At 39.7% G+C, this 27,786-nt stretch overlaps 1 pseudogene; it reads right to left on the bottom strand.

Moving 5' to 3' along the window:
• Positions 1–5,259: 5,259 nt before the first annotated feature.
• Positions 5,260–27,786, bottom strand: LOC116129400 (annotated as a pseudogene).

The following is a 27,786-nucleotide window of genomic DNA, read 5'->3' on the forward strand; positions in this document are numbered from 1 at the left end:
ATAGTCATAGGTAATCCCCAAATCTCCGCAATTCTTCTATCAGCGATGGAAGATTTCATTTTGTTGAGGTCCATAGCCATATCTCTCACCATGTTCCAAATGTGGTTGTGAATTGTTCAAGCATCTATAAAATTTTGAAGATAGTAATAGGCAATCCCCAAATCTCCGCAAGTCTTCTATTGGCCATGGAAGATTTCATTTTGTTGAGATCCATAGCCCTATCTCTCACCATTTTTTGAATGTAGTTGTGAATTGTCCAAGCATCCATAAAATCCCCCTTAAATAATATATTGTATCTCTCCTCCCAAATGAAATAGACTGTAGCACCCAAGCATAATTCACCTGTGGCATACTTGAGTTTATTTCTCTTCCAATTCATGCACAATGAATTAACATAGTCATGTCAAGGCACCTCCCTATAACCAAGAGAAGAGACCGCAAGAACATGACACCAAATGGACTTTGTGAAAGCACATGCATGGAAATAAAAGATGATCCAAAGATTCTTAGGCCTATTTACAAGAACAATAACATGCATTTTGAGTAATATCATACCTCATTTGTCTTTGGTGCTGAGCTTCCCTTTAATAGTCATCCAAAGAATCATAGCATGTATAGCAATTGATTTCCTAAACCACACAAGGTGGTGTATTTAAAAATTATTATATTAATTTTAGTAATTTTTATTAAGGTTAAAATTGTCAAAAAAAAAAGGAGGATACTATTAATTTGATGGAAGCCAAAAATCGCTTCCGTTTTATTAAATATAAAAAGACCCGGTTTATAGTTTTACCTTAGACTAAAATATGGTCCAGCATATTAAATGTGGAAAAATATTACAGTACATAAAATAAGAATTTGGTAATAATAAAGAAAGTTTTGACAACATAGGCTTGATTGTTTGGTACTTAGAAAAAGCTCAATCATTTGGAAGCAGGGAGAACTCCTTTGAGAAACGATGAAATCGTAGCAAGTGCGCGCCCTGGTTGGTAGCTTGTAACCATATGCCCAGCTTCTTTCACGGTCACAAATGTCAATCCTTCATATGCCACCACTAGTGTTGGAAAAGTAACCCGTCCAGCTCGATCCAACCCGACATGCAGTGGGTCACTGATTTTGGCGCGTTGGTCCTAACCCGCCTGTCAACAACGGCAGGTCGGGATAAGCCTGCCATTTATTGGGGATTGGCTGGCCCAGCCCAGCCCGCCAACCCTAACCCGTCGAGTTAGGCTGTGGGTCGGGTTAGGTTAACCCCCTTTTTTGATTTTTTTTTTTCTTTTTGTTTAGTTAACTTTTCAAATGAATAATTAACAATTTATAAATGAATAAATGTAATTGTTTTTAGTTAACTTCTTTTCAAATATCAATAATTCAATTAAATTAAATTTTTTTTTTTTTTGTTAACATTTCAAATATTAATTCAATTTTAATACATTAAAATTGTAATATATAAAAAATTAAATTTATTCATTTATCAAAAAATAAAATAAGAAATTACAATAATTATTGCCTCGTTAAAAACCTCACCAAGAAAAACTCAATGGGATAAAAACTTGGTAAGGAAAAAAGAGTGCAATAATTGACAATGCCCCGATAGTTATAAGAGCGGGTTGGTGCTTTGTGAACTCCACCCGACAGTCACGAAGAGGGGGTTGGTGCTGTGTGAACTCCACCCGGCATGCCTCCGGTAAGATGAGGCCGGGACATATAGCAGAAGTTAAGTAAAGAAACGTGTAAAAGAGAAAATAAATGAGATGAGAAAAAGTGTAAGGAAAGAATTAAGAGAAAGAGTTACGGGGACAGTCGAGTAGAAGATTTACTTAAGCATTATTTTGTGCTCACCCATTGTTTTTCTTTGTGGTTGCAGGATCTAGGTGAGAACGTAGTCAGGATGGGCGTCGGCAAGCGAGGAGCAATAGCTACACTATCCACTGTTTTAATGGCATTTTGTAAATCATATTCTAGTTTGTATAAAGAATGTTTATATGTAATAAAGAAAATTTTCGGGCCCAACTACTTTTAGCACAATACATGTATTTATATGTATTTCTGATATCTAGTATAAGCAGTCATTACATTTTTTTTTTTTTTTGGTAAGTAGTTAGTATCATTAAAAGAGAAAAAGAATGTATAGAGAGGTGATAGACAAGCCCTCGAATAGGAACAAAAACACAAGTTTAATAGACTGAAAACCTAATCTCCCATTGTTTGTCTAGCTTAAGCATGCGAAGAATAGGAGACAAGAGAAGAGAGGCAAGCAAAGGAACACAATGACAAAGACATCCTACCACAGGACATGCCTTGGGATAAGATCCAAAAAAAACCTAAACAAAACTAAGAACAATTATACACAACATCATTCCTACCTCAGGACAAGTCTTGGGTTAGGAAAACTTATGTTCGTCACATGTTGGTTTTGAAGATAGTCATAGGTAATCCCCAAATCTCCGCAATTCTTCTATCAGCCATGGAAGATTTCATTTTGTTGAGGTCCATAGCCGTATCTCTCACCATGTTCCAAATGTGGTTGTGAATTGTCCAAGCATCTATAAAATTTTGAAGATAGTAATAGGCAATCCCCAAATCTCTGCAAGTCTTCTATTGGCCATGGAAGATTTCATTTTGTTGAGATCCATAGCCCTATCTCTCACCATGTTTTGAATGTAGTTGTGAATTGTCCAAGCATCCATAAATCCCCCTTAAATAATATATTGTTCCTCTCCTCCCAAATAAAATAGACTGTAGCACCCAAGCATAATTCACCTGTGGCATACTTGAGTTTATTTCTCTTCCAATTCATGGACAAGGAATTAACATAGTCATGTCAAGGCACCTCCCTATAACCAAGAGAAGAGACCGCAAGAACATGACACCAAATGGACTTTGTGAAAGCACATGCATGCAAATAAAAGATTATCCAAAGATTCTTGGGCCGATTTACAAAAACAATAACATGCATTTTGAGTAACATCATACCTCATTTGTCTTTGGTGCTGAGGTTCCCTTTAATAGTCATCCAAAGAATCATAGCATGGATAGCAATTGATTTCCTAAACCACACAAGGTTGTGTATTTAAAAATTATTATATTAATTTTAGTAATTTTTATTAAGGTTAAAATTGTCAAAAAAAAAAATGAAGATACTATTAATTTGCTGGAAGCCTGTAACGCCCCACTTGAGGTATGTAGTTAAATTGTGTTGTATTGCTTGAATGTTTATTGATGTGTTCTCTTTTGAGCTTGCATGTTGTTATTTTCAGTTGGTTGGCCCTTAGTTGGATTGATGAGTTGATTTGGTTAAGTGTTTGCCCTGATTTTTGGTTGAGACTTGGTGAATTTTAGAATTTTGGTCTTCGCTGGGGCGAAAAATAGTCTTCACCGCGGCGACGTTGGCTTTGTAATTGTGGTGTCGGTTCTGTAATTTTCGCCGGGGCCACGAAAAATTCTTCGGCGACGGGCCTGCTGAAAAGTTTAATGAAGTTTCTAGATATGCTTCCATAGGGGAAAAATGACCATTCTACCCCTAATTAGCAGGAAAAGTGGAGAGTAAAGTGTCAGGAAATTTTATGGAGAATATGTTAGAGTGGGGGTGTGATTGTAATGAATCAAAGGACAAGGATGGAATTTCAAGAACGAGCAAGGGCAATATGGGAATGAATGAAGATACTTTTGAGCTAAAAAGGCGTTAAGCTTAGTAAACCCTTCATTTTTCATCTTCCACCGCCTCTTCCATTCTCCATTTCCTCTCAACTTTCCTTTCAACCTTTCAAGAATTTTAGAGGGCTTTTTGAGTAGTTTGGGGTAGAAATCAATCTAAGGCATCCTAAGGTAAGGATCCTTGCTTTAGATGTGAAGTTTTGCATATATTGTATATTGAAGTCTTATGGTTTTATTGTTTAAAGTTATAGAAAAGAGACAAGCATTGTAAAGGAAAGGAAAGGGCTAGTGAGATCTCTCCATTACAAGTAAGTAAATCCCAACCCAAGTTGAGATTTGAGAACTCTTGAGTAGAGATTGAATAGAAATTATGTATGTATGATATATGTTATGTTATTGAGATTTGAGATGGAGATGACTATTTGCTTTGTAGTTGTTAAATGCACTTCAATTATGAGAAGTGAGTTGTGTGTTGAGGATGTAATTTGAGATGAAATTGGAGAAGATTGAGAAATCTTTTTGGAAGTGTTATTTTATGACAAGAGTTATAACTTTGTGAGGGAGTTTCCTCCCATTTTGGATGGTTCAAGAGAGAAGTAAAACTCTAGATAAAGTAGTGTTTATGTATGCACATGAGTTGTTTGATTAAATGCCTAAGAGAGTCATGAGCATGAGTAGTAAGCCTTAATTCTTGCAACATTGCATGTTGGTATTTCATGAGTGCATTAATGGAGAAGAACCATCCATATGCATTAATTGTTCATTGAGAAGTGGCTTGAGAAAGAGTAGAGAATTTTGTGAATGAACTACTCTAAGAGTAGAGAGAACGAGAAAAACACTAAAAACGGGTTGGTGCTTTGTAATCTCCACCCGATAGTTACTAAAAGTGGGTTGATGCTTTGTGATCTCCACCCGATAGTTACTAAGAGCGGGTTGGTGCTTTGTGAACTCCACCCGACAGTCACGAAGAGTGGGTTGGTGCTGTGTGAACTCCACCCGGCCATGCCTCCGGTAAGATGAGGCCGTGACATATAGCAGAAGTTAAGTAAAGAAAGCTGTGTAAAAGAGAAAATAAATGAGATGAGAAAAAGTGTAAGGAAAGAATTAAGAGAAAGAGTTACGGGGACAGTCGAGTAGAAGATTTACTTACTAAGCATTATTTTGTGCTCACCCCATTGTTTTTCTTTGTGGTTGCAGGATCTAGGTGAGAACGTAGTCAGATGGGCGTCGGCAAGCGAGGAGCAATAGCTACACTATCCACTGTTTTAATGGCATTTTGTAAATCATATTCTAGTTTGTATAAAGAATGTTTATATGTAATAAAAGAAAATTTTCGGGCCCAACTACTTTTAGCACAATACATGTATTTTATTGATGTATTTCTATGAGTATCCTAGTATTAAGCAGTCATTACAAAGCCAAAAATCGCTTCCGTTTTATTAAATATAAAAAGACCCGGTTTATAGTTTTACCTTAGACTAAAATATGGTCCAGCATATTAAATGTGGAAAAATATTACAGTACATAAAATAAGAATTTGGTAACAATAAAGAAAGTTTTGACAACATAGGCTTGATTGTTTGGTGCTTAGAAAAAGCTCAATCATTTGGAAGGAGGGAGAACTGCTTTGAGAAACGATGAAATCATAGCAAGTGCGCGCTCTGGTTGGTAGCTTGGAACCATATGCCCAGCTCCTTTCACTGTTACAAATGTCAATCCTTCATATGCCACCACTAGTGTTGGAAAAGTAACCCGCCCGGCCCGACCCGACCCAGCCTGCGTTGGGTTACTGATTTTGGCGGGTTGGTCCTAACCCGCCCGCCAACAAAGGCAGGCTAGGTTAAACCCGCCATTTTTTGGGGATTGGCTGGCCCAACCCGGCCCGCCAACCCTAACCTGCCGAGTTAGGCTGCGGGTCAGGCCGGGTTAACACGCTTTTTTTATTTTTTTATTTTTATTTTTTTTGTTTAGTTAACTTTTCAAATGAATAATTAATAATTTATAAATGAATAAATGTAATTATTTTTAGTTAACTTCTTTTCAAATATCAATAATTAAATTAAATTAATTTTTTTTTTGTTAACATTTCAAATGTTAATTCAATTTTAATACATTAAAATTGTAATATAAGAAAAATTAAATTTATTCATTCATCAAAAAATAAAATAAGAAATTACAATAATTATTGCCTCGTTAAAAACCTCACCAAGAAAAACTCAATGGGACAAAAACTTGGTAAGGAAAAAAGAGTACAATAATTGACAATTAATTTACAAGTTACAATTTACAAAGCAACTAATTTTGAGATTGACTAGGACCTCCCTCATCCATATCATCTATATTACAAAATTGAAATGATTCTATTAAAGTATCGTCGACAACCTCGTATTGATCTTGATGGCGCGACCGTTCCTAATCTCGAAGACATGTGAGGACTTCAATCATTTTTTGTGAAAGTTTAGTCCTCCTTTCATTTAAAATTCTTCCTTGCACTAAATGTTTGTTCGGATGAGACGGTTGAGACAGGAATAGCAAAAACATCCAAGGCAAGTCTTGATAATACTGGAAAAATACATTTTCTGGTTTTCTAATATTCCAAGACATCAAAGTTGGCTCTTTGTTGTGGATCTGTTGGTAACATTTCGGGAGTTCCCAAATATGGTCGAAGCTCGTTACTCTGTGACTGCATGGCGGACAGTATATTCGTTGTTGCCATTGGTGCTTTTGAAGAGGAGGATGTGCCCGTGCTTCTGGTTCGGTTCCTCTTCGGCCTATTAAATGCAATCCAGGTGTAGAAGTCTTCATTTGTTTCTTTTTATGCAACTTTCCTGTGTATTTCGTGTCTTTGCGGGTTCCCATACCTGTTTTCATATTGGAAATATACCTCTGCAAGACAATTTTTTACCTCTCCTATTTGATTAGCAAATGCTACGTTTTGTAAATTTTCAGTTAATGTCTCTAAACCATTTTCTAAACCTTCTTGTTTAATTCTATGATCAAATATAGCACCTAAACAATAAAGAAAAGGAATGGGTTTAAAATATTTTTTTTTTTAAATTTCCATTGCCTTTATTGGTTCTTTTAAAATTTCATTGTTTTTGTTTTTTGTAAATAACTCTGAAATTTGTATAATTGTATGTATTACCAATGGACTAGTGGGATAATACACACTAGAAAGTTGTAAAGTGGATTGGTAAAAAAATTTAAGAAAAGAATGAAATACTTTAGCTATTTGCCAATCATTTTCTACCAAATAATGAGAACCTCTATTTTTTGCTACAAAATAACTAATTAAATTTGCATAAGGTAAACATGAATCAAACATTAAATAAGTACTATTCCATCAACAGGCATGTCTAATGCAAAAGTTCTAGGAGGCATATTTGATTTTATACAAGTATCTTGAAATTCAGCATTTCTTTTATTACTACCAATAATCCAAGCTAAACAATCTCTAATTCTATCAATATTTTCTTTAATTGTTTTCATACCACTTTTTACAATTAAATTAATAATGTGACATGCACAATGCTGGTGAAAAAACTTCAAATTGTTATGAAAAAGATAATTACTTTGAAAAAAATCTATAGCTATAATATTAGCACTTGCATTATCTAAAGTTAAATTTATCACTTTAGTAACAATATCATAATCTTCTAAAACTTCAACAATTTTATTATAAATTTGTTGACCACTATGATCCACATCCATTAATCTAAATCCTAATAAAGATTTATTTAATTTACATTCGTTATCAAAATAATGACTAGTTACACAAATATAATCTTGTTTAGCTCTACTATTCTAAATATCGATAGTTAGAGCCACACTAACATAACAAGTATGTATTTTATTTTTTAATTCTAATTTCATTTTCCTAAACAATTTTATTAAATCATTTCTAGTTGTAGTTTTAGAATAACTTTTAAATCTTAGAAAAAAATGAATTTTTAATAAATCTTTCAAAATATTTATCTTTAGCCATATTAATAGGTTGATCAGTTGCAACAATATATAAAGCTAATTGTTCCCTATATATATCAAAATTATAATGCCAAGTAGTACCCATATTAGTTATTTGAGTTTGATTGGTTTCTTTATTTCCATGTTGAGTAATATGTTTATTAGCATGCTTTTTTAAAGTACTAGTATCATTACCTGAATCAGCTTTATAAACATTTCCACAATACTTGCATCTTGCTTTCTTCACTTGAACTCCATTTTTTGCCTCGTAAAACTTATCGAAATACGTCTAAACGTCTGATGTGTGTCTGTCGTCGCTTTCGACAGCAGTTGATGAACCCGCTTCAGCTTGAGATGAAGTTGGACGAGGACGACTTCTAGAACCACCGGGAGCTGTAGGTGTAGCAACATGGGGAGGAATCGAGGGCATATTTTGAGGTGTATTGGATTCTGAGACTGGGAAAGCGGGACTATTTGAATCTCCTCCTGTATTCATGTTAGTAAATTCAGCGGGACTAGGACTAGGATAGTAGTTTCATTCATCATTGAAATTGATGGAAGAGAAATATCTATCCATTGTAGTTGAAAAAAAAATTGATGTAGAAGAAATAAAAAATTAAAGAAGGAGAATTGGAATATGGAAAATTGCAAAAACTAATAAAAATTAAAATAAGAGCAAATTGATAACAAAGAGATTAAGAGAATAATTGAGAGATTTCAATAAAGATTAGAGATTAGAGAGAATGAGAGAATTTGAGTTGTGAGAAAATATGAGAGTTTAGGGCCAATTTATAGAAAAAAATGGGAAAAGAAAATGATGAAAAAGACTCCTCTAATTGCTATAAAATGGCTATATTTCAAGGGTAAAAGGGGAATTCAAAAAAATAAATTAATTTTTTTTTAAAATTTTTTTTGGGCCAACCCGACAGGTTGGAAACAGCCAACCAGCGGGTCAACCTGGCGGGTTGACGGTCCTTTCTTAGAAAGGACAAAACAGCAACCCGCATGGCAACCCGGCCCGCTTGGGGGTTGCATGTGGGTCGGGTTCAACCCGACTCGCCTTATTGGCGGTCCGGGTTGAACCCTCTTTAATGCGGGCCGAGTTAGGGTTGACCCACCTAATCCGACCCATTTGTTCCACTTCTAGCCACCACATAGCCTCCCACCTGTTCTCGGTATCATAATTTTATCATTTTGAAGAGTTTAAAGACATATAGTATTTTTTTTTATAAAAATTGAGTGATATGTTTATAAAGAAGATATAAGAGACTATAAAAACACCCCAGAAACAGGGGAGACTAAATAAGTAAAACTAATTTGAGGGGCCTTTTAAAAGATAATTTATAACAGTAAGCACGACTTTGAAATAGGTTAGACAACATAGAGAAAGGAAAAATAAAAGGAAATAGGTTAATGGTGTCGATTAAGGTAGGAAAGTCCTTGCGAGAGTCATTAAAGGCCATTTCTGGCTTCACGAAAGCCACGGAAGGCCAGATTTAGCCTCATGACAACCATGGGAGGTTGAATTTGGCCTTGTAGCAGCCACGAGAGGACGGATTCATCCTTGAGGCAATCAATCTAGGTTTGATTCAACCTCAAGGCAATTGCATAAGCTAGATCTGAGGGATTGTTTGGGAGGAAGAAGGAAGGAGGAAGAAAGAAAAAGAAAAAGAAAAGAAGGGGGAAATAAAAGAACAAATAGCCAACTTAATAATCACACTTTTCTAAGTTGTACAAATTTTATTTAAAGGATAAATTTAATCATAGAACTAATGACTCACCAATTACACTTTTAATGAAACAACAAATACTATACCCTTAATATATATACTAAAAAGCTAGACTTAATAGTTTAAAATTTAACTGTATAGTTTAACAATTTAATTAAAACGTATTAAACCACATTAGATGGTGATAGACTTGGTAGTCTAATGTTAAATATGTTGTTTAAACAAATCCTTGATATTCTGAGAATTATGATTAGTAAAGAAATATCCAGTTGAGGCTAACGTACATGTCAAAATCACATATAAGCTAAATACTGTTGAAATAAAAATACTATTTTTATTACCTCATCGTTTGTGTACCATGGATTAGAGCTGGGCATTTGGGACCGGGTCCAAAAGCCCAGCTCCAAAACCCAGTCTTAGGACCAGTCCTTGAGAGGACCGGTCCTAGGAGACTTGGTCCCAAAACGGGACCAGGCCTAAGGAGGAGGGCCCGGGCCCTCCACTGGGCCTTCCTCCAAGGCCCGGGCCTGGGCCCAAATTTTTTTTACCTTTTATCATTTTAGTCCTTTATAAAATTACATTAAACCCCCTAAAATAAGTATAAATTATAAGGACTAAAATGAAATTTTATAAAATTTATTAAAAAAAAAAAAAATTAACCGTTGGCTGCCAACGGTCAACTCACACCAACGATTATAAACTTATAATTATAAGTTTTTTTTTTTCATTTTCCCCCCCACAACTACACTATAAATAACCCTAAAACCTTTAATTTTTTTCACACCAATCAATCTCTCATTCTTTCATTCTCTCAATCTCTCTACTCCAAATCTCCAATCAATTTCTCATTCAATTTATATTTATAATTTATTTATATTATTCAAATTTTTTTCTATTTTTCAATATCATCATAATTTCATATTATTATTTAATTTCTTTTCATTTTAATTATTTATTATTTTATCATAAATTTATAATGTCTTCCCCAAATGAATTTTATGTTCCATCCACGAAGAAATGAAGCTTCAATCCATTTTCACCATTTCTCCAGAGGATGCAGCTGTAATTCCACAACCACATTTGGTCGAGACGAGGTGTAGCCAAACATGTGAGCTGGAGCACAGGCACGGACATAGCCCAACCTCCCGAACCGTCAAAGGGTGTGTCCGATGTCTAGCGATACTTCACCAATCAAAACGGCCAAAGACAAATGGGGAGGGGGAAGAATCGTGTGGGATATGTAATTTATGTGGAACCATTATTGGGGCTGAGAGGGACTTCGACGATACGACGACCCGTAGAGAAGAAGCATCCCCAAATAAATGCATCTTCAAGCAGATCAAGTAGAAAATTCAAATCAACTTACTTTTAATCCACAATCCTCAACTCTCTCAACATGGCAATACAATACACATGGTGCACAAGAGGAAATAGCAAGATATATAGTTGCTGGACTCTCCCATTTGTTTATTTGAAAATCCTTTTTTTGTTAATATGGTTAAAACTGCATTTGTCCAGCATATACCCCTGTTATAGAAGTTATAGTAGAAGAGATATACTAAAACTTTATAACAAAAATAAATAAAACTTAAAAACGAATTTCAAAATTTTAGGAATATATCTATTGCACTTACATCAGACATATGGGCTTGTAGATCAAAACAGATTTTTAACTGTCACAATACATTTTTTAGATCATAATTGGGGTTTACAACAAAATTGATAGGTTTTAAACATTATATGAAAAACATAGTGCTGAAACTATTTTTTTACAATTCTTGAAGTTTGCAAGAATTTATTAACTGATAAAGTGTTAGCGCTAACGCTTAATAATGCAGCTGCTAACACCGCGACAATCTCTTTATTTGAAAAGAAATTGGATGCTTAGTGAAGGCAAATTTATCACCAGAGATGTGCTTGTCACATCATCAATTTGATAGTTAAAGCAGGTTTAGAGCTATACATTCAAAGATGGAAAGGGTGCGTAGAGCTATCGGATTTATCGTCGTCGGGGTAGCAATAAAAGATGGCAGGAGTACGTCAAATATTGTCAGCAAGAGGAGCCACCGGTTCGACCTTTGAAGTCATGTACGACATGCCTATCCGTTGGAACTCTACCTACTTGATGTTGGAAAAAGCTTTGCCAACCGCGAAACAAATTACAGATTTCGTCAACCGGAAGAACTATCCAGAGGAAGTTGTCAACTATGATGATTGGGCGGTTTGTGAATTTTTTATTATTTCTTAAAATTTTTTATGATGCACTAAACATAAGTGGTATTATTATCCAACTACTAATTTAGTGTTAGATATTTAGTTCAAATTGCTAATCTTTTGATCAATATAGATATGATAACATTTTAAGTGAAATTGTTTCAAGTATGGAAGAAAAAATATAGAGATATTGGTTAGATATTCCATTCTTATATGGATTAGGCCTTTTTCTAGATCTAGGTTAAATTATCCGTAGTTAACGGTGTAATTGAGTGTAGGCCATTATTTGGGATATTGTTATAGTCTTATTTGACTGACTTTAAACACAAATGGATAGGCTTTTTTCTTATATGAACAGATACAATGGAAGTAGAAGTGGAAATGGAAGTGGAACGTCTAGGTGAGGCGATCAGGAGCTGATGTAGGGCCACCCCCCTCCCCCCCCCCCAATGGTCGAGCAAGTGGGCGTATGTGGGACGTGGAGAAGCTCCAGCTTCAGCTCCAACTCATACATACATAGACCAAATGAGATGACTCGCTACCTACAGATGGACTTGACCTTTATGACGATGAAGGGCAACTTGACATGGATTTCTTCAATGATGGAACCAACAGAAAGTCAATTCCCCATTATATCCCAAATGGCACGTGACATTTTATCTGTGCCGGTTCTACAATTGCATCCAGTCAACATTTTCAACGAGTGGTCGGATTGTTGAAGACAGAAGATGTTCTTTAACCGATGAGATGATTGAAGTGATAACTTGTTTACGGGATTGGACTCAATGCAGAAGAAGAGTTAAAACAGCACCCTGAAGATCCCGAACTACTCGAACTCTTTAGGAATACAGATTTGAATAATGTAACTAGTGTTGACGATGAAATTGAAGATGAATAATTTAATAAAAAAATTATTTAATTGTTTATTTGTGAAGCGTGAATGTATGAAATGTGAATATTACATTTATGTTAAAAATTAAAATTAACTGTTAATTTATTATTTTTTAAAATTAATTAAATTTTTAGAAACTTACTAATCAACCCCTAAAAAAATACTAAAAACCCCCTATAAAATTTCGTTTTGCCTCCAAAATATAAAAAAATTTGAGGGGGGAAAATAAAATTATCCAAACCCCATGGGACTGGTCCTGGGCCCATGGGACCAGTCCCGACCAGGCCTAAGGCCTAGTCCGGGTCCTGGTTTTTCTCATGGGCCTGGGATCGGTCCCAGGCCCATGAGTGACTAGTCTCATTTGGGACCATTCCCAAACGGGCCCAAGCTTGGGCCCGCAAGGGACCGGTCTCTTGCCCAGCTCTACCATGGATACCAAGCAGTCTTAATGGGAAGGTTAAGGGTTGATATTGAGTACCTAGATGATGTAACAGACACAACTGAATCTACGTCACCACTGCAAAAGATAATTGTACTGTTAGAGACCTTCATCAATTATATATATATATGTAGAACTGAAATAATATTTTGCAATTAAGATTTAATGGTATATATTCGTGACAAATTAATATCAAAACATTCAAACTAGAGAAATATTTAACATATATCATTATTATTATTATTATTATTATTATTATTATTATTTGAACCGATGCAGTTTTTCAAATTTTATGTTCTTAGAAAATAACAAGTCTAATTGGAAATCTCAGTACACGCTTTGAAATTTGGGCTAGTGTCACTTGTTTGTTATATATGTTTTTAGTTAAATATGTAATTATTCTGAAGCAGCAAGCCATATGATAAAGAAAAAGAAGCTGTGTTTTTGTCAATCTTCCAGATTTCTTCTCTAGAGGATGATGTATGGATTAGAATCTACTTTTAATTAGGCTATGGCTCCTTTTAACTTATGCTTCTTCTGTATCTCTCTCTCTCTCTCTCTCTCTCTCTCTATATATATATATATATATAGTCTATTCACTTTATTATTTATATTGTTTGACTGGTGTGAAACTGTACTTGCCTGTATATCCACACACTTATTCCGCTAGCCAAATGCTCTCGATAATGGGTAGGGCAGTCGAGGGGCTATCATTCCACCCAAGATCACTGAAAAAATTCATGTCTAGTAGCAACATTAATTCTTTCAAACTATTCTATGATATCTAATTAATTTAAAAACCGTAATGCTGGCTACCTGCAACCTGACCATTCTGTGTGATTTACGTGAAGAGCGGTTTGAACCTCTGGAATATTCAGGTAAGAATACACATAGCTGTCCGAGCAGGGATCAAAGTTGTTCACCTGCTTAACCATAATATTTGAAACGATTTGACTAAAATAATAATGAATTAAATCTAAAGGCCGAGTAGAATCCTTACTGAACCAGTGTAGTTGTTCCCTTGACTCTTGAGCATAATCTGCATCGACACTGTGACAAAGTGGGGCATAAATGTTGTAACGATCTATATGTACAGTCTCATCCCATGATGTGTCTAGAAAGTCCTCGCATTTTTCCGAAAAAGTTTCATTCACCAAGTCACAATATTTCAAAATGCCTTTGTAGGTTTCATCTGATATTAAAGCGTGAGTCCATACGTAGTCAATATCTCCCATGAAGTCTGTAACATCGTTAAGCACTCCATTACCAATCTGAAATAGTTATTGCCATTCAAAATAAGTTAGTCAAAATTCAATTCAAGGACCGGAACAAATCAGATATATATATATCATAATAAATAACATATATATACCGCAATTCCTTTGAGATTGATAACAGTTTGATTTGAATACTTGTTGTGGAGCATAATCTCATTTGCAAGCTGAGGAACGTAATGTCCAGCGTCGCTCTCCCCAGTTATAAAAAAAACCCCTTGTTTTATATTGGGGGAACCTCGCGAGCCAGTTGACAAGAAATGTATAGGCATCGGCTTGCAGTAGCATTATCTCCCGAGTGATCGTAGTCCGAAGATGTATTTGAAAATGAAAAGCCTACTCCAGCTGGAAACTCCAATAAGATTACGTTTGCCACTGCCATTCGTTTGACAACATTTCAAGAATTATGATTGTCAGAGTGTTGTTGGGAAGAAAAATAAAGATTAGAAATTATAAATGAGTGATAGATTTATTCACCATTGTTCCTTGCATAGTCATTTTGGAATAGTGTTTTGCCATCACTATTTAGTCTGAAGGGTCCTAGTTCAGCCATAGCTCCTAGCCCAAGCGAGGAAGATCCTGGTACTGAAAATCTCAGAAGCATAATTTGATTTATTTAGTGTAACATTTATGCTTATATATATATATACTCCCTCTCTTATTTTAAAGCACCCAAAATTCTGTTCTTCCATTACTTAATTAATGATTCATGGCTTACCATAATGGAGAATATAATTTAAAATAACAAAATAACGGAAGAAATTGTGATGTCACTAATTGTATGATGTACATGATATTCATGCATGCGTTTTTTATGGTTGTAAAGAGACTTGAGATGAAAGCACATTAGTTGATTGATTACCTCCATTGAGCCATGTTATACCTGAAAAAGTAGGGTTAACGCAAAGCCCGGTCAGCTTAAATGGTCAAAGTCTGAGCAGATCCTACAGTTGTTCAGACGCTGCCACGTCGCCAAACTGACGAAAGGTTGGAGGTCGTCCACGTGTTGAACCCCTGTACTAAATAAGGAAATCACTCGAGTGGGTGAGTAATGGGACGTAAAGAAGGATTTGCACGGTATCTGCCTCCCCTTTTTATAGATTTTGTAATCATTACTCCAAGACATCCCACTATAAATAGAGAACTCCTCTCCCGTTTGTGGGATTGGCTCATTTTCACTCTGTAATAGCTAAATTCTCTCTATAATAGCTTATTCTTTCTTCTGTAATCATTTGCAAGTCAGCTCGCTGAACACGATCTGACCCTTCCATATTAATACAATATCAGTGGACGTAGGAGTTGCTTGCTTAAGCATCCGAACCACTTTAAAACTTTGTCTCTCCATCTATTATTCATTTTCACTACTCCCATTCGCGTGTGTCTTCTGGGCCAGCTCAGCATTTCACACGTGCATTTAGTTGGTGTCAAAATCACGCATCAATAGTTTGGCGTTAGAAGGAGGGCTTGATATAGTATTCTTCCTTCATCAGGAAAATCTCTGACTAATTGGTCCTACAACAGCAAATGGCTCGCCGATTCGAACCTGAGCCAACCAATCATGGTGCTGAGGAGATCCCCCAGGTACAAGTGGACACTTCTCCCGAGGTGCCCTCAGTTCCACAAAATGTCGTGGGAGATATCCCTTCAAGCTCACAACTTGACCCTGCCGTCATGAGCTACCTGGAGAGGTTCGACAATACTTTCCAAACGGTCAACCAAAGGTTGGACCGTTTGGACTAGGGCATGCCACCCGAATCAAATGGGGAGGTGTAACCGCCAAAACACCTGCAGGTTACGTGAAAGCGCGGAAAAGGACAATAGCCCATGCCGCGCACACTGCAGCGCGTCTGAGGAAGGGTAAGCAAGTGGCAAACAACGGGCCTAAGGGCTCCAAAAGGCCGGCAAACACCGACCACGTCCCGAGTAGAATACCCATGGCGTTAAGGCTCGGTGAAAGGTCGCATCCCGAACCGTCCCATGCCACGTCGCATGAGCACTCCCATAAAAGTGCTAGGTGGGGCGATTCTTATCACCGCCAGAATAATGATCCCGATCGTCATCGTGCGGGAGGTTCCCACACTTCACGGGACAGTTCGTACCACTGCGAAGGTCATGAAAATTCTCTGCACCATTCATGCCATCACACGGCTCTAACCAGTGTGTGTTAAGAGCGGTCGGAACTGCCAACTGAGGTGAAGAGGAATCCAACCTCTAGACTTTCCTCAACCGCAACCGTGAGGGTCGAACTCGCATGGGGGAAAGCAATCCCTAGATAGCTCTGCTGCCTCAGATTAAGGAGCTATAGCAAGTTCTAGATCAGCTAAAAGCTCAGCAAAATGAGCAAGGGCAGGTCGCAGCAGCGTCTCCCTTTTCTTCGGTGGTATTAGTCGCCCCCCTCTCATCAAGATTTAGAATGCTCGATATGCGGGCGTTCGATAGAAATTCTGATCCGCAGGATCACTTGTATGAATTCAACGACCTGATGGAGTTTCACCGGGTTTTAATCTTGGCGAAATGTAGTTGTTTGGCAGTAACTCTAACCTCTCATGCCAAACGTTGGTTCAGGTCACTCCTAGCGGGATCGATCAGCTCGTGGCCTCAGATGAGTTCGACGTTCCTGAGAAACTTCCAAGCAAACAGAAAGTTTTCAATGCCTTTGAGCTACCTCAGCAACATTAGGCAAGAGAGGGATAAATCCCTCCAGTCTTACATCGACCGATTCCACAAAGAGCTTCATAAGGTGGGTCACACTCCCAAAGAGTTTGTTTGAACTCTCATCATTGCAGGAGTTCGCCTGCAGACTGATCTGTGGAAAGAACTACAAGCTGAGGATGATGTTTCCCTCACCCGCTTCTACAACCTTGCAGAGAAATACCTTCGTAATGAAAACTCCATGGTAGTCCTCCACCGCCATGACCCCGGCACTTTAGGTAGTGCACCTGGTCGGGGGGAAAATAGAAGGGTTGATCGCAAATGGACTAATGACGATCAATGAAAAGGAAAGAAACCACGGTTCGAGCCCAAGAAGTCTTATGCTCCGGTTCCTCGTCGCGATCACAATATGAGTCAATATACCCCTTTAAATGCATCTGTCTCGGCCATTCTTGACAAGTTAGAAGAGGCCAGTCTTCTTGGAGAGCTCGAGCCCATGAAAGGTCCCTCTTCATCTAGAAACAACAAAAAATATTGTTGTTATCATCGGGACAATGGGCATCACACTAATGAGTGCCGAGCTCTCAAGCAGGCAATTGAAAACCTCATCAAGCAGGGGCATTTCAAAGAGTATGTTGATGACTCTGCTCCCGCAAGGGAGAAAAATCAAGAGGAACCAGGAAATAAGCGTCGTGATCGCAAGGGTATCTACAGTGTCGGAGTAATCTTCGGAGGGTCGCACCTCGCGAGATGCCCAAGAAAGATATGCTTGCGCAGCCCATCACGACCCCATCAGTGTGATGAACATGACGTGGCGACCACCAAAGGTTTGCAAGGAGGAGGAAATTACCTTCTCCGAAAAGGACGCGGTCCGATTGCATCATCCCCACGATGACGCTCTCATGATCATGCCTCTAATAGGGCACTTCGACGTCCATAGAATGTTGGTGGACAACAGAAGTGTTATGAACATCCTGTTCCAGACAGCTTTTGAGAGAATGAATTTGGATGAGGTTGACCTGAAGCCTGCCTCGATGCCCCTATATGGTTTTACAAGGGACCACTTGATCCCCAAAGGTACGATCTCGCTTCCAGTCACGCTGGGTGACTCTGATCAGGTGACCAAAGTAACTGAATTCTTAGTAGTGGATTGCCCATCTGCTTTTAATGGTATCCTAGGGCGACCTCTGTTGAGACACTTCAAGGCAGTCACTTCGATATACCATCTCAAGATGAAGTTCCCCACCTCAACGGGGATAGGGGAAGTTAGTAGATCTTAGCGCGTATCTCGCGACTATTATGTAAGGGTAGTGCATATGGCGTGCGCAATGGCGATCAGTCGGATCGAACCGCAGCCTGGCCCGGCCCGACCGAGGATAATATAGATCCTCGTATTCAAGAATGCCCTTCCAGTGGACCAGTTAAGGATCTGTCTAAAGTGTCAGTCGACTAGAGCGAGTCGAGCAGAGTGTTGAGTATTGGGAGCAATCTCAACCCCCAGCTCGCCACCAAACTGACTAGCTTCCTCAAAGAGAATATCGATGTGTTCGCATGGTTGCATGTAGATATGGTCAAGATTAGCCCGAATGTTATTTGTCATGCCTTGAACATTGACAGTGAAGCCAAGCCGGTTTGCCAGAATAGAAGAGTGACGGATCCGGAGTGATATGCTACCTTGAAACTTGAGGTAGATAATCTCATTCGGAATTGATCAATCCAAGAAGTGCTCTATCCGAGCTGGGTTACCAACCCAGTTCTAGTAAAAAGCCTAACGGTAAATGGCAGACCTGTGTTAATTTCACCGACCTCAACAAAGCATGACCGAAAGATAGTTTTCCCCTGTCTAGGATCGACTAGCTCATGGATGCCACCTCCGGGCACGAGCTACTAAGTTTTATGGACACATACTCAAGATATAATCAAATTTCGATGTACACGCCGGGCGAAGAGCATACCTCTTTTGTTATAGATCGGGGGCTATATTGCTACAAGGTTATCCCCTTCGGCCTCAAGAATGCTGGCGTAACTTACCAACGACTGGTTAACCAAATGTTCTCCTAGCAAATCGGGAAATCGATGGAGGTCTATGTAGATGACATGCTAGTCAAGTCGTATGTCACTTCAGATCACATAGCGCATCTCGCTGAGATATTCGACATCCTCCAGAAATACAGAATGGAGTTAAACCCTCTCAAGTGCTCATTCGGAGTATCCTCAGGAAAATTCCTAGGATACATGGTTAACCAAAGGGGAATAGAGATCAACCCCGAGAAAATCCAAGCTCTCCTCGATATGGAAAGCCCGACCTCCAAGAAGCAGGTTATGAGCCTTAATGGGCGAATTGCGGCACTAAGTCGCTTCATATCGAGAGCAACAGACCGCTGCTTGCCATTCTTCAATGTACTAAGGGACAACAAGAAGTTTGAGTGGACTCTCGAATGCGAACAGACATTCTAGAGCATTAAAGAGCACCTCAAAAAGCCACCTCTTCTATCCAAACCTCTCCCACAAGAGATCCTCCTCCTGTACCTGTCTGTCTCTCAGTTCGTGGTCAATGCAGCTTTAGTTCGAGAAGAGAATAGGGTCCAATAGCCAGTGTATTACGCGAGCAAGCATCTGTTAGACACCAAGATGCGGTATCCGAAAATAGAGCAATTAGCTTATGCCCTACTGATTGCTTCTCGAAAGTTGTGACCCTACTTTCACGCCCATACGATCCACATAATGACCAATTATCCGCTCAGGCAGGTCCTCCAGAAACCAGAGGCATCGGGTAAATTGCTTAAATGGGCCATGGAATTAAGTTATTTGATCTGAAGTACAGACGAAAGCAACCATTAAAGGGCAGGCCGTTGTCGACTTCATATTAGAATTCTCATATCATCCGACGAATGAGTCAAAGCAATAGCCCAGCGAAGCCATTCAGGAAACTACCCAAAATCTATCGACCTGGAGCCTTTACGTCGATGGATCATTGAACAAAAAGAAGGTCGGGGTAGGTATTCTCCTCCTGAGTCCCGAAGGGGCTCGTATCCATGGCATCCTTCGGTTTGGGTTCAAAGTGACCAATAATGAGGCCAAGTATGAAGCTCTGCTCGTTGGATTGCGGTTGGCCAGAGAAATTGGCTCGACCATAATTAGCATCCACAACAACTTCATGCTCGTTGTCAACCAGGTTTTGGGGGAGTACTAGGCCAAGGAAGAAAATATGATCAGCTATCTGAAGAAGGCCTAGGCCGCATTCGAGCTGTTCAAACACTTCACGATCACATAGATCCCTAGAGATAACAATTCTATGGCAAATGCCTTGGCAAAGATAGCCTTGTCACTAGACTCAGACATTACCCGTTAGTGAAAATATGCAGAATCGTTACCCGGAGTTGTTTGGAGAAATCACAAGGTAGAAGAGGCCATATGGAAGGTTGAGCAAGATATGCAGAATCGTTACCCGGAGTTGTTTATGTGAATTTCGGGGATGAAATTCTTTTAAAGGGGGGGGGGGAATTGTAATACCCCATTTGAGGTATGTAGCTAATTTACGTTGCATTGCTTGAATCTTTATTGTTTTGCTTTTAATTGAGTTGGTATATTGTTCATATTGTTTGGTTGGTCCTTGGTTGAATGGATATTGTGAGTTGGTTGAGTGGTTGCCCTGAAATTTGTAAAGACTTGGCGAATCTTTGTTTTACAGACTTCGCCGGGGCAAAGAAAAAGCTTCGCCGCGACGATGAAGTCCTGCAACCTACGGTGTAGGTTCTGGAAGTTTTCGCCGGGGCGAAGAAAGATTTTTCGCCGCGGCGAAGGGCTTGACAAAATGTGTATCGAGTTTCTAGAGAATTCTTCCTTTGGGGTGCAAAGACCATTCTACCCGTAATTAGCAGGAAAAGTGGGGAGTAAAATATAAGAGAATTGTATGAAGAATATGTTAGAGTGGGGCTGTGATTGTAATGATTTAAAGGACAAGGATGGAATTCCCAAGGAAGAGCAAGGGTAAAATGGGAATGAATGAAGATAAGTTGAGCTAAAAAGGGGTTAAGTTTAGTAAACCCTTCATTCACTCTTCTTCCGCCGCCTCTTCCATTCTCCATTTCCTCTCAATTCTTCCTTCAAGCTTTCAAGGATTTTTGAGGGTTTTTTAGTTGGATCTTGGCAGAGAATGGATCTAAGGCATCCTAAGGTAAGAATCCTTGCTCTAGATGTGAAATTTACCTATAAAGGTGTTGAGGTCTTAATGTGTTATTGTTGAAAGGTGTAGAGAAAAGACATCTACCAAAGGAAAAGAGAAGTGTTAGTGGAAGTACACCATCACAAGGTAAGTAAATCCCAATCTAAGTTGATATTTGAGAAATTCTTTGAGTAGAGATTTATTTATGCATGATATATATTATGTTATTGAGAACTTGTGTTGAGATGAGTAGTTATTTTGCGGTTGTTAAATACACTTCAATTGAGAAGTGTGATGAGAATGTAGTTTGTGATGAAATTAAAGGAGATTGAGAAATCTTTTTGGAAGTGTTATGTTATGGCAGGGATTATAGCTTGGTGAGGGAGTTTTCTCCCATTTTGGATGGTTCAAGAGAGGGATAGACTTATAAATAAAGTGGAATGTAGGTATGCACACTAGTTGTTTGATGAAATGCTTAAGAGAAGTATGAGCATGAGTTGTGAACCTTAATTTTTGCAACATTGCATATTGGCATTTCTTAAGTGTATTAATGAATATGAACCATCCATATGCATTAATTGTGCATTGAGAAGTAGTTTGAGAAAGAGTAGAGAACTTTGTGACTAACCTACTCTAAGCATTAAGCTACACTATGAAAACTAGTTTAAGAAAGAGTAGAGAACTGTGTGAATAGTAAAGAGAATGAGAAGAGCACTAAGAACGGGTTGGTGCTTTGTGATCTTCACCCAATAGGTATGAAAATGGGTTGGTACTTTGTGATCTCCACCCGATAGTTATGAAAACGGGTTGGTGCTTTGTGATCTCCATCCGATAGTTATGAAAAATGGTTAGTGTTTTGTGATCTCCACCCGATAGTTATAAAAAGGGGTTGGTGCTTTGTGATCTCCACCCGAAAGTCATGAAGAGTGGGTTGGTGCTGTGTGAACTCTACTCGGCCGTGCCTCTGGTAAGATGAGGCTGTGACATATAACAAAAGTTAAGAGAGTTGTGTGAAAAAAAAATAAATGAGATAAGAAAGAGTGTAAGGAAAGAATTAAGAGAAAGAAGTTACGGGGACAGTTGAGTAGAGGATTTACTTACTGAGCATTATTTTGTGCTCACCCCATTGTTTTCTTTGTGATTGCAGGATCCAGGTGAGAACGCGGTTGGACGGGTATCGACAAGCAAGGAGCAATAGCTACACTGTCCGCTGTTTTAATATCATTTTGTAAATGATACTTTATTTTGTATAAAGAATGTTTATATGTAATAAAAGAAAATTTTTGGGCCCATTTATTTTTACTAATATTCATGTATTCTACTTCATATATTTCCATGAGTACCCTAGTATAAAGCAGTCACTACAACTACTTCACCAAGTGGGTCGAAGTTGAACCATTAGCGGCAATCACTATCAAAAAGCTCAAGGACTTTGTCTTCAAGAACATTATGTATCGCTACGAGATTCCTTATACCCTCATCTAATGGCAAGCTGTTCGACAACGAGGAGTTCAAGCAGTTTTGCGATGAGCTGGGTATCCATAAAAAGTTTGCCTCTATCGCAAGACCGCAAGCGAATGGTCAAGTTGAAGCTGTCAACAAAAGCATCAAGCACACTCTGAAGGCCAAACTTGGCGTAGCCAAAGGGAATTGGGCCGACGAACTCCCCGAAGTCTTGTGGGCATACAAGACAACTCCGAAAACCTCCACCTCAGAAACCCCTTTTTCGCTAGCATATGGCTGCGAAGCGATGATCCCTGTGGAGATAGGGACCGGTTCACTTCGGAGGGACCTATTCAATGAAGCCGACAATGAAGTGCTTATGCGCGCAAGTTTGGACCTAGTTGAAGAACATCGCAGCAAGGCTCAGCTAAGAATAGTAGCCTATCAGCAACGCGCTAAAAGTTTCTTCAACTCTAAGGTTAGAAGAAGAGACTTCCAAGTCAGTGACCTTGTCTTGAAGGAAGTTTTTCTCTGTACTAGGGAACCAAGTGCGGGAGTTTTGGGACCAAACTGGGAAGGCCCATACCGCATCACCAAAGTGATAAGACCGAGGACTTATCATCTCAAAATAATGAATGGTTCCATAGTGCCACGAGCTTGGAATGCTGAGCATATGCGACCATATTATCAGTAATTCCAAACTCAATTTTTCCTTGTAAAGATTTTACCTTTCTTATGTCTTTGTAAATAGAAAATGTACAATTCTGTAATTATGTTCGTTTGTAATTATTATCTTCCCATGTGTATGATTTTGTTCGTACAAACTTGTTCCATTGTAATGGTAAAACAGTTAGAGTGCAACCTCATATGTAACAGTACGAAAATTGTAAATATTCATAACGGATTAAGAAAGCCTTGTCTTTATTCATTAAAGGAATACAAAAAGCAAGCATGGGAAAGACAATCAGTGGCCTTCATCCCCAATTCTCGGACGCGCGACCTCGTCATCCCTAGGCTGATCGCCAATCACCTGGCTAGCTGTTGACTCCTTGGGGACATACCCCGAATGCTCCCCCTAGTCAGGTCCTCGGGTGGCCTCCGCTGCCTCCTCATCGCCAAGTCGCGCCATAGATCTAAGGATTTCCTGGTACTCCTCTGGGAGGTCGAACATATCCAGTATGGGATTCCTCGGCCGTAGGGCATAGATGGACTAAATTGCCTACTCAGCGGCCTTCGACTTGATCTCCGCCCCTTAACTCTGTATCTCTTCAGTCAACGAAGTGACTCTTCCTTGACTAGCTTGCAGCTCGACCTCAAGCGCTTGCCTTTGCTTTTCGATGGCCTCCCACAGCTCGCCCTTCTCTCACTCTGCTTGCAAGGCCTGCTCAAAGGTCGTTCTTAGCTCTTGGTCTTTCTCGCCAGCCTCCCTGGTGAGTCTGGCCACTGGCCACTGTCCTCTAAAGCTCTTTCATCTCCTTCCTATGCTTCTCAAGCTCGACTTTCTAGAAGTCCACCATGCGAAAAGCAACGTTCCTCTCATTCAGGTATTGGTTCACCGAAGCAGTGGATAAGTCTTTCTCTACTTCAGTGGCTTCCAAGTCCTGTTTGAGCCAGGTGTTCTCTTCTCTCAGCATGACCATCCACTCAGCGGCTCCCAGTTGGACCTTTTGTAGGGACAGTTGCATAGAGAGTAGGGCATGCGAACAAAAGAAATAACAAGTTAGTTTTTTTGCTACCGAAAAAAAAGCAAAGTCCTCGCCGAAGACAGCTCGTCCTACCTTACTCAAGTGTTGAATGGATGTGGACATCAGGTCCACATAACCGAAAGCCAAAAAATCTAGCAGGGTAAAAACCACTGGCTGCAGGTGGTCCGGAAGTTGTCCCATTGAGTCAAGCACAGGAGTGTCCGTGCCCGCGCCTCCAACAGGAGTCGTGCCCGCCACCGGTTCCTTGCCCGATCTCCTCCCAAGGTTCGTGACCTTGCTCTGCCTTGTTCGCGGTACCCCTGGGGTAATAGAGATGCCGGTCGTACCCCTGGCAGGCCCTCCCGAGTGGAATGCTTGGTAGGCATGTGACCTTTTGGGCTGAACACCTAAGTCATCCAGCTCGGACTCTGATTCTTTGGTCTGAATTTGTTGCCTCTTCTTGGGCCGTTGGGCTGTCTTCTTGGGCCGTTGGGCTGTCGTCTTCTACCTCGGATGAACATCTGAGGGCTGGGGAGCACCCGCAGGTCAAACCGGAGCACCAGTCGACGCCCTTCCGGTAGGGGGACCGGTTCCTCCAATCGGTCCGATGGCCCCCACTCTAAGGAAGGTGAACTACCTCACTCGTGGCGATTTGGATACCTTTGGAGGCATGGTCGCTGCATGTGAATGTCATTAGCAAAACAATTCGCTACACGCACAAAATAATAATAATAATAATAATAATAATAATAATAATAATAAACCAAGGTTATGAAGCTTACTCGGTAGGGGCTCTAAGGTCGCTTCCGAGTTGAAAAAGCCGTATTTCTACAAGTTTGCGGTTGTCACGAGCAATCTAGCGTCGCGACTTTCTTTAGGCAAAAAGTCGAAGGTAGTAATCTTGTCCGGATCCGTGAGGAGCTCTAAACTAGTCGTTTTGTTAACTGCAAAGAAAATAAGAACTCGTTAGCGAAGACCAAAAAAGTTCGCAAAGCGATAAGGAAGGAAAACCTACTCGGATCCTGGAAATAGCAAAGGTCGTCGTAACGAAAGAAAAAAAACTTCGTCTCATACACCCCTACATTGCTCGGGTAGCTATGTATTCCCACTCCAATGGTGGTTTGCCTGGAAAGGTAGTAGGAATCTTTGTCCTTACTCTTTTTCAGGATATACAAGCAACTGAGCTCTAGTGCAATTAGCTCGCCCAGTCCGTTTTCACAGCACGCAATGTACATGGCCACAACTATCATGCATGCGTTCGATGTGAGTTGTAAGGGTGCTATCTCAAAATGGTCGAGGACCAACCTGACAAAGGGGTGGAAAGGGATCAACCCCCCACTCTTGAAAATGTCCTCGGAGATCACAGCCAGCCCTCGTGGAGGATTTCGAGCTATGTGTGTCCTGTCTCGGAAGACCTCCACGTTGATAGCGTATTGGTCTATCACCCTTTGGAGCTCGTCGTCAGTAAGCATCGACAGGATCTCTTGAGGGGGACCCGCAGGAGCATCCTACGTAGCGGAACTGGTCCCTTCCTCGGCTCCGGTCATTGGGGGGTCCATTCTACTATGGTCTGCAAAAGCGACAAGCAAGGAATCGTTCAGTCCTCGTACATTATTCCGTACGATGACGTGGAAGGAAATTTCCTCCCTTAAATCTAGAAAAACCCTAACAAAATACTTTTAGAGCCACTATTAATGGCTCAATCCCAAAGAGAGTATTTCATCTCTAGTCAACTACCGATGGACTATCGTGGCATGGCGACTACCGAAAACAACAATAAAAGTAGTAGAGGGACAACCCTTACCTCCTGAAATGAGAAAATCGATCCTTCTGCTTCGAATGTCAAGTGCGCACCGATTTGAAAGGCAAAGAATCAGAGTTCACGAAAGTCTCTTGCTCTCTTTGAGAAGATGAATATTGTGACATTGCCTAAAGTAAATCTGGGTTTTATAGTGAGAGGAAAGCGCTTTGGTTTCCCAAAGTCAAACGACGTTTGGGCGAAAAACGCATCTGGCCGTTGATCGCGACCACGTGTCGCAAATCAACAAAGAAGAGTGATCGTCATGCCTCAAGAAACCAAATCATCGTTCTTTTCCATTGAAAAACTCAAGTGACGACACGTTCTCCCTCATCCACATTAAATGCGCTCACGTCCGCATTTAATGCTCTGATAGAGAATGTCGTTTCAGCATGACTCGCATTTAATGCGCATGGCTGGCACTTATTGTGCATAAGGCACATCTGTCAGAACAGAAGACATTTCATTAAATGCACCTACAGCAAAAGCGCAACGAAAAAAACATCTAAAGAGGTCGTCATGAAAAACACTCTTCGTCTTGTAAGTTGTGAAGCGACGTAACTCTTCAACCTCATCTCATCAGTCGTGAAGCGATGCGACCCCCCAACCTCAACGAACATCGATTGCAAAGCAACGTGATCCTTTGTTCTTAATAAAACTTGCCAAGTGTAATCAGGTCGCGGAATTCAGTTTAGGTAGGCATCATCGTTATGGTACTGAATTCGATCTAAAATCAGGTAGCTAACCTTATAGCGAGGATCATTTCAGGTCGCCTGTGTTGAAATATGTTCTCGACCTCTTTGCAAGCAGGCCGAGTCAACCATTATCTTTTCGAACGCATCAAGTCAATGCATAATTATATAGTTTCCAAGGTTCGATCCTCAAACCTTAAAAACTAGGGGACTTCTGTTATGCCTGAAAAAGTAAGGCTGACGTAAAGCCCGGTCAGCGTATATGGTCAGAGTCTAGGCAGATCCTATAGTCGTTCAGATGCTGCCACGTCACATGCTGGCATGAGCATCATGCTCCTGCCAGTGTAGTGGGTGCACGCCAGATTGACGAAAGGCTGGAGGTCGTCCACATGTCTAACCCTTGTACTAAATGAGGAAATCACTCGAGTGGGTGAGTAACAAGATGCAAAGGAGGATTTGCACGGTATCTGCCTCCCTTTTTATAGATTCTATAATCATTACACCAAGACATCCCACTATAAATAGAGAGCTCCTCTCCCCTTTGTGAGATTGGCTCATTTTCACTTTGTAATAGCTTATTCTTTCTTCTGTAATCATTTGCAAGTCAGCTCGCTGAACGCGACCTGACCCTTCCATATTAATACAGTATCAGTGGACGTAGGAGTCGCTTGCTTAAGCATCCGAACCACTTTAAAACTTTGTCTCTCCACCTATTATTCATTTTCACTACTCTCATTCGTGTGTGTCTTCTGGGCCAGCTCAGCATTTCACACGTGGGTTTAGTTGGTGTCAAAATCACGCATCAACAAGCCACAAAACCAAAGGATTGGTTGAAGAGTTCTGAGGGGACTCAACAAAATAGTAAAAGAGTGCTCTTCCAGCCTGAGGATCAACCGTCACATAGCCCGAGTACTGGTTAAAGTTTATACCATTAGGTTGGCCAAGCAATGCAGTAATCTTGTCAAGTTCCATTAAACCATCCTGAGCCCCAATATACACAGGACTGTACTCTTGTTTTACACTTGATTTCTCCCGATACTGTACCCGAAAATTGGCCTGCTTTGATCTCTTAGACTTGATAAGCTTTCGAAGGTTATCAGCCTGACTTGCTTCACTGAAACTAAGTGATATCAAAAGGCAGAAAGAAAAGAGCAACTTGGCAAACAATGCTACCTTCATCAT

The sequence above is a fragment of the Pistacia vera genome, unplaced genomic scaffold (assembly GCF_008641045.1).
Source record: "Pistacia vera cultivar Batoury unplaced genomic scaffold, PisVer_v2 Contig211, whole genome shotgun sequence".
NCBI lineage: Eukaryota > Viridiplantae > Streptophyta > Magnoliopsida > Sapindales > Anacardiaceae > Pistacia > Pistacia vera.